Source organism: Selaginella moellendorffii, unplaced genomic scaffold, assembly GCF_000143415.4.
Source record: "Selaginella moellendorffii unplaced genomic scaffold, v1.0 SELMOscaffold_125, whole genome shotgun sequence".
Lineage (NCBI taxonomy): Eukaryota > Viridiplantae > Streptophyta > Lycopodiopsida > Selaginellales > Selaginellaceae > Selaginella > Selaginella moellendorffii.
Genome location: NW_003314386.1, coordinates 175,681 through 182,463, shown reverse-complemented (window position 1 = coordinate 182,463; position 6,783 = coordinate 175,681). Strand labels below are relative to the sequence as shown.

Here is a 6,783-nt window from a genome sequence, read left to right as displayed (position 1 = left end):
AAGTCTGCAAGTCAGCCTAGTGAGCTAGCAGTAAAAAGCTTCATGGAGGAGCTCACTCAACACATCAAGGGAAGCAAGCAGCCAGTTAACGAGCCAATGCAACTGGTAAAAGATGAGAAAACTACAAAGTACTGCATGCAAGTCTTGAGCTACCTCAAAACAATCACTAAGAAAGTGGATGGAATCATAGGTGAGTAGAATTATTAACACCATATAATCCAAGAGCTCAAGAGTGCAATCCCGACTTCCACCAATGTAAAGCACATCATCTACTAGGACTAGCATATTGCCATGCTTGACTAGGAGAATCAGATCATGCGTCAGGAACTCGATGATCTATGCCGAAGAGTCGAGCTTGTCACTATGAAGGCCAATCTCAGCAACTTGGAGCAGGATTTGGAAATCTAACTGCCTAAGGATAGGCAATAGATTGTCGTGGGGGAGTGATGAAGAGGTAAATGTTTTATGTTGTATATCTTCTTGGGTAGAGCAAAAGAAAAAACCTTAGGCAAAATGGAATTCTACATAAGGTTAAGCATCCAAAGAAAAAAAGCTTGATCTAGGCGAAAAACAATTAGGAATAGTTATAAAATCATATAGTATATAAATAATACTTAGATGTGTTGAAAAATAACCCCCACTCACTGTTGTATGCATTTACATTGAATTAATCATCTTTTCTTCTATTTATGATTGTTTGTGCAAAGTAGAGTTCAAAGAGTGATATATGCTTATTTTTACTGATGCCTTTGGGGTTTGTGGCTAAATTATCTTCTATTCTCTTCTCATTTCTCTTCTTCTTTTCTCCTTTTTACTTTCTCATCTCTATTTATTTATCACTATTTTGTAGACAAGGGTGAGAACATGAATATAGGCAAAAAAAGCCTTACTCAAGATGATTTAGATACTTACTATAAATAGCACATTAGACCAAAACAGGACTAACACATGAGGCATGATAAGCGAGTGTGCATAGTAAAATATCACATAGAAAATATTAACAATTATAAGAATAAAACATATGGTATAAATATTATCCACTTATTATTTCATATTTATTATTGTGATATGATCACGCATGATATTAAATGAATAAATGATTAAAGACTCTCAGCCACACATAGATCAATATTAAGAGGATAGAGAACACTCAACTCAACACTAGATTTATAATGAGAATCATAAGAGTCAAAGCTGATCAATGTGATAGAAGAAGGAAATATTAAATATATTAGAAATATAATAAAAGGGACTACAATGAGAAATAAGAAGAAGTTTTTAAATAAATAAACAAAAAGCACAATCTCAAACATTAGAGCAAAGCATTGCCAATAAAGGTTTACCTTTCACCTCCACAAATATGAGTGCTCAAACTATAGGGGTTTAACTTCCTTATATATAAGAATGAAAGGATCAGTTCATATGCTAGAGTATTATACCTTTATAGGGTACTATATATATGTATATACATGTATTTACAGATATTATAATTTTTTTTATTTTGTCTTAATAAGATAAAACAGAGTTTAACTTATACATTTTCTTGTTTTTTATAAATATAGCTATTTTAGATATATTTATAATGGATTTTTAAGAACATAATTTATTTATCATTTTTTAATTTCTATAAAGTATCCCAAACTATTTATTATAACTACTCTTTGGAACTATGATTATTTAGATTATTTATACTCTTTTAAGTTTGTTTATAACAAAAGGATAACATTATTATAATAATAAGAGTTCTTGGAAGTTTTACCTTTAGATATTGAAATAGGAATAAAAATTTATAATAAGATCTACTAAATAAATTTTATCAAAGAAAATAAAACTAAAAATTTAACCATTAGTTATAGCATCCCATAAAACATAAGCTTTTCCATTATCTAGATTATAACCATATAAAACAAGATTTCCATAACTTTCAAGTATAAGTTTAGAATTAGTTATACAATGAGGCTGGGGCTGACAATAAATATTAAGTGCCCAAATAGGACTGTCCATTGCATTTTTTATTACAAGATTGCCATCTAACTGAAAATGTAAATAGCAAATTTTACCTTCATTCATAGTATTACTTGCCCATGTTGCCTTGTTATATTTCATATTATAGAGGACAAGATTACAATCCATTTGCATAACAAACAAATACTCATTAACTATCAATGAACCTCTAGGTGGTAAAATAGAACCTTTAACTTTTGGACCATTTACCAAATAAGCACTACATGTATTTTGGCTTATAGCTTGATCTATAAAATCATGAAGCTCTTCATGTTTGTTGGTATTAATTAGCTTGTATTCTATAAATATAGGTCCTAAATATGCTTCTAGGCTTGTGTATCCATTTTTCAAAACTTCATTTAACAGGGCTAAACGAATACTCCCTAAGGATTTAATTATAAAATGTTGTCTCAAATATTGCTGATTTGAAATGGTACATTTGCCAATCCACATTCGTACAATAAGCTTATATGGTTCCAAATTGACAATTTTACCCCCAAGATTTATATTATACATCAGACTTACATTTGATCCTGCCATTTTCTTACCAAATTCTTGAATTAAACTTGCAATAGTAAATCCCAATAAATCATATGCAATAGATATTGGAAATTCTTTTTCTCCATCAAAATTTCTAAAGACAATATAGTCATTTTCATGAATACTAAAGCTTGTATTTAGAAATTTTGCATTTTCAGCATTACTTCTGGTGTGGAGGGAAAATATTACAAACATAACACACAAAGAGAATTTAACACCCATATAAGAAAACTGGTAACATTTTTCCCAGAGGATGAAAAGTACTATCTAGTTTTTTAGATTTTACACTAAGACAAGATAAACCAGTGGTGAGCTCGATAGCTTTCATTTTTAAAAGACGAAGAATCGAGTGCCTCACTTGGGTGCTGCAAGACCCTCCAAAAACTAAGGCCACTTTGTTGCCAAAAGAAAAAGATTTGCCAGTTCCCTAAACGCCAAGAGTACCTATGGATGTATCCAAGGCGTGTAAAGCAGTAGTAAGCATACACCCACATGTGCTTCTCGCTGAAAGAAAAACTCACAAACCTGTTAGGAAATTTGACCCGCACTGGAACGCCAGACCAACGACCCCGAAGCATGCTGATCAAACTATTCCTTCAAGGCACTCCGCTCTCAACGACGTGTCCGTGAATATCGCCTTGATCAAGCTCTGGACCTGACCAAAAAAGCAAATATCGCTTTAGGAAAATTCCATTCTACACCCACCTCGGCTGGCGAGAATCCTGCCGACGGGAGAATTCCACTCTCCCATGCTTTCGTGATGGGCCTCAAGAACATCTCCAATAACTCTGGAACAAGTTTTTCCATGTCAGCCAAGACGAGAAACACTGGCGTTACCAGATAAGCGTTTTAGTTTTCTCCACGACGGTACAAGGATGTCGAGTGATTTCCTGCTATGTTTCTCGACAGAAGCCAGCACCGAGCCCAAGTCCAGTATCAGCTCGTCCAGTAAGTTGTGCAACTGCATGAAGTGATTGTAAAACTGATTACACCACCCAGACTTTGTTTACCTGAACAGTTTCTTCGGCAGCCATGTCTTTGATAGACAGAACTTCATAAACAATTCTGCTAATAATTGAATCAGCCAGCATTGTCAACTGCTTCACTTGAAAACTGCTGGGTAGAAATTCTTGCCAGACGTTGTGCGTAGATCTAAAGATTGATGCGAAAGGAAGTTCCAGCAAAGTCTATCTTTGACAGAAACTGTACCTGTTGCAGTGCAGACTGCGCCTTTCAGATATGACTTGTTTGTAGGTTCTAGACATTCAAATCTACGGATGAGAGAAGAGCCCGTGAAAGCTGAATAGCATTCTTTCTTTTTTTTTTCTTTTACAAACGAACCTGCAGGAGCTGATTGTTTATCATCTTAGCATGTGTCGAAAGCATATTGTATCCCATGGCTTAACGAGGTCCATCGAAGTGCATGACTGTTGCAGATCGACATGCAGTGCCCACAAACCTGCTGGGAGTAAGTCGTCAACTCATGTGCAATCTAGAGGCAGTCATTGTAAATACTGGTGCTGCTGCTCGGTAGAGCAGCACAACGTCTCGGGCGACTTTATAAAGCTCCAAAGCTAGTCTTGGTATCGATGAGCAAGCATCCTATAACACAGCACTAATTCAAGGAGAGAAAATAAAAGTATACCTTCAATGTCTCCTGTACAATGGGTAGAAACTGTTTTGGAAGGTAGGATATAACAGTGAATGAACTCACCAGAAACAAACGATAATCAAAACTTATGATAATGTCTCGAGCTTTAGCCAGAAATATGAATCTCGACATCGGCTGTGAAGTTGCTAAGTAGTCCACCTACAGTGACAATGTTTTCGGCTTCAAGAGCTTCTTCAAATTCTGACATAAGGATTTTAATCTGTTCAGAATGATGCCTGCAACACAATGCAAAAGGTCAGTCTCCACCAGGATCACCAAAGAACTGTCACCTTGTGTAAGTGATTCTGGATTATCATATCGGCAAGCCTTGGCCAAATCGACCTACCCAGCTTTAGCATCCATACTTTCTAGTGGTGTACAAGATGCTCGTTGGTAAACTTTACCAAGTCCAGTGCTTTTTGATGACTGATTTTCCTGGTTTCAATGGAATTCACAAAAATCACAGACTAACACACCATCACACACACAAAAAGGAGAAACTTACTCGTCTCTAGTGATCATTAGTACTGCACGGTCACTGTCTTGCTCCACTCTCACGACAGTAGCAGAGTAGACTAAGAGAACCAACAGTTTACACAAATTATCTGTGAAACGTCCAAGGAAGCCATCGAGCAGGCCAAGTACCTTTCAAGAGAATTAAGTGACAACTCGAACCTAGAAAGCTACCTCCATTATCTCCAGTATTGCCACAAAGTTAATGTTGAGTTCCTGCAATTGTCACAAAGTTCACAGCCAATATTCTTTCAGTAAAGATCACGGAGACAACTTTAGAACATAAGCCTGCAAGTAGAGAATCCACCAGGGAAAAAAGATGAAAAAATAAACCTGAAAGGATGAAAGGAGACATACCTCGGAATTAATCCTTGATAACAGTTCCTTGAGAAGCAAGAGCGTATCTTCGTCATCATCGTCGACGATTCCCTTCACTTCGGCGATTTTCCTCGCACCGCTTAGAATTTGGCCTCCATCGCTCTTTCCCAGCTAGCAAGCGATCACGGACCTCGACGGTGGACATCACCACTTCCGAAGCCACCCTCAGCTCTATCCTGTTCCCCTTCACCCCTCTCACCTGCATTCTCTCCGCTCTGGAGATCCATTGTCTTGGCATGAGCGTAGTCGATGCCGCATCACGAGCTCCTCCATTTCTTCCCTGTATTTGGACCTTTTGTATCGTTGGGGACAGGGCATCGAGCCCGTGACGTTTCGGTGGAATGAAAACATAGATTGCGAAGAATCGATGGATGGAGCGGCGAGCGTAGAGAGGCACAAAAAAACACAAGGATCAGTGAATGATCTAATCTCTAGAAGATAAAGAAAAGAAAGAAGCCATGGCTCCAGTGCAACAGTTACCCGGCTTAGATAAAATATAATTAGTTAGTTAACATTTCTGAAAGGATTTCAGCCATTAGTAATAGCATCCCATGCCACATAAGATGCGCCATTGCTCAATTGATAACCATAGAGTACCAGATTACCATATCCTTCAAGAATGAGCTTTGCGTTAACTATGCAATGAGGTTGTGGCTGGCAGTAGAGATTGAGTGCCTAGATTGGAGTATTACTGATGTCTTTGATTACTAAATTGCCATCTAGTTGAAAATGTAGATAGCAACTTTTACCTTTGTTTATAGTGTTGCTAGCCCAATTTATTTTTCTTTTATTATATAAAACAAAGTTGCAATCAAATTGCATAATAGCAGTAAATTCTTTGGCGGATAAAAATTCTCCAGGTGCTAATGTAGAACCTTTAACTTTTGGACCATTAACTAATGAGCTTCTAAAAGTGTTACATATGCCATGATTACCTTCAAAATTAAAGGGTAACTTGGATTGTGAAAGTTCATCATGTCTATTTAAATCAATTGTTTTATATTCTATATATATAGGCCCAACATATGCTTCCAAACTTTTCCATCCATTTTTTAAGACTTCATTTAAAAGTTTTGAACTGATGTCACCTAAAGCTCTTATTATAAATACTTGCTTTAAGTCACGGTTATCATCAATAGTACATTTACCAATCCACATTCGGACAATAATTTTATAAGAAGATATATTGATTACTTTACCACCAAGGTTAATATTATAGTTAAGACTTACATCTGGTCCAAGAATTGCCATTTTCTTACCAAACTCATGAATCAAGTCAGCAATAGCTGATTTTAGCAAGGTGTATGCAATAGAATTTGGAAATTGATTTATTCCATCATAATTTTGAAACTTAATAGGTCCAATACCCAAAGGGTAATTAACTTGACTAAATGCAAATGTAGTGGTGTAAATTACAAACAAAATAAATAAAGTATAAAGTTTAAAATCCATTAAAAATATCCAAAATAAAACACATATATATATACATAAACAAGAAAATGTATAGAAATTTATATATTCGACTATTACTTATCTTTATCAATAAGAAAACAGCCAAAATAATAGTAAAGAAAATTAAAATACATTTTTCTATAAACTCTAAAGTTCAGAAATTGACAATTTAGATATATGATAAAACATACATTAAATAAATATGAAATTATTAAATTTATTTAGGTTATTTCTCACCATGACAT

At 35.4% G+C, this 6,783-nt stretch overlaps 1 long non-coding RNA gene across 1 annotated transcript; it reads right to left on the bottom strand.

The window, feature by feature from the left end:
• Positions 1-3,317: 3,317 nt before the first annotated feature.
• LOC9644503 lies at positions 3,318-3,626 on the bottom strand. The gene is made up of 3 exons (XR_002991128.1): positions 3,555-3,626; positions 3,382-3,505; positions 3,318-3,332 (listed from the first exon to the last, which is right to left on the bottom strand). It is a non-coding gene; the product is annotated as an uncharacterized LOC9644503 (long non-coding RNA).
• Positions 3,627-6,783: the final 3,157 nt, after the last annotated feature.